Below are 1,357 nucleotides of genomic sequence, written 5' to 3' on the forward strand. Positions count from 1 at the left end.
TCAGAGACAGGAAAACCACGAGAGGACTGTGTCAGTGAAGCCAAGGTTGGAAAATGCTTCCAAGAGGAGGGGTGGGTCCATAGCGTTAGGGGCAGTTGAAAGGTCAAGGAGGATTAAGATGGAGTCGAAGCCATTGGATCTGGCAAGAAGTAGGAGGTCACTGCTGACCTTAGAGAGGACAGTTTCTATAGAGCAAAAGAGGTGAAAGCCAATTTGGAGGAGGTCAAGGAGAGAACTGGTGGAGAGGAAGTGAAGGGAGCAAATATAGACAACACTGTCAAAGAGTTTGGAGAGGAAGGGTAGAAGGGACATGGGGCGATAATTGGCGGGACCTGAATAGTGAAGGGAGGTTTTCTTTAGAATTGGGGATATATGAGCATTATTGAAAGCCATGGGGAAGAAACCCCTGGACAGTGAATGGTTGAAAAGTGAAGATGAGCCGGATGTGAAGGGGAAGGAAGATCCAGCCAGAAGGAAAAGTGTGAACAAGAGGCAGTGATGGGAGATGAAAACTAGGTGAACTGAGTAGGCTGGTTTGAGAGGAGTGAAATGAGAAAGCAGGTCCAGTATCTTGGATTTTCTTCTTCTTGCTTTGCTTTTATGTTGGCAGAAGCAGCATGGCTTAGTGGAAAGAGCACAGGCCTAGGAGTCAGAAAGTCATGGGTTCTAATCCCGGCTCTGCCACTTGTCTGCTTTGTGATCTTGGCCAAATCACAACTTCTCTGTGCCTCAGTTTGCTCATCTGTAAAATGGGGATTAAAAGTGTGAGCCCCACATGGGACAACCTGATTATCCTGTATCCATCCCAGCACTTAGAACAGTGCTTGGCATCTAGTGAGCACTTAACAAATACCATCATTATTATTATTGTTATCTAAGGGTTAGATGCTATAAAAGACAGAGAGCATATCTCACTCCCTTTGAAACTAACAGAGAGGTATTGCTTAGTTTTTCAAGTCTGCCCTCATGAAACTTGTAAGCCTAAGGAGCTTCTTCCACAGGCTTAGTAGTGATTCAGAGAAGCAGCATGGCTCAGTGGAAAGAGCCTGGGCTTGGGAGTCAGAGGTCGTGGGTTCTAATCCCAGCTCTGCCACTTGTCTGCTGTGTGACCTTGGGCAAGTCACTTAACTTCTCTGAGCCTCAGTTACCTCATCTGTAAAATGGGGATTAAAAGTGTGAGCCCCACCTGGGACAACCTGATCACCTTGCATCCCCCCAGTGCTTAGAACAGTGTTTTGCACATAGTAAGCACTTAACAAATGCCATCATTATTATTATTATTTTTATTTAGTACAATGAAATGCAGCATGGCCTAGTGGGTAGAACATAGGCCTACAAGTCAGAAGAATCAGGGTTC

Source organism: Tachyglossus aculeatus, chromosome 5, assembly GCF_015852505.1.
Source record: "Tachyglossus aculeatus isolate mTacAcu1 chromosome 5, mTacAcu1.pri, whole genome shotgun sequence".
Taxonomy (NCBI): domain Eukaryota; kingdom Metazoa; phylum Chordata; class Mammalia; order Monotremata; family Tachyglossidae; genus Tachyglossus; species Tachyglossus aculeatus.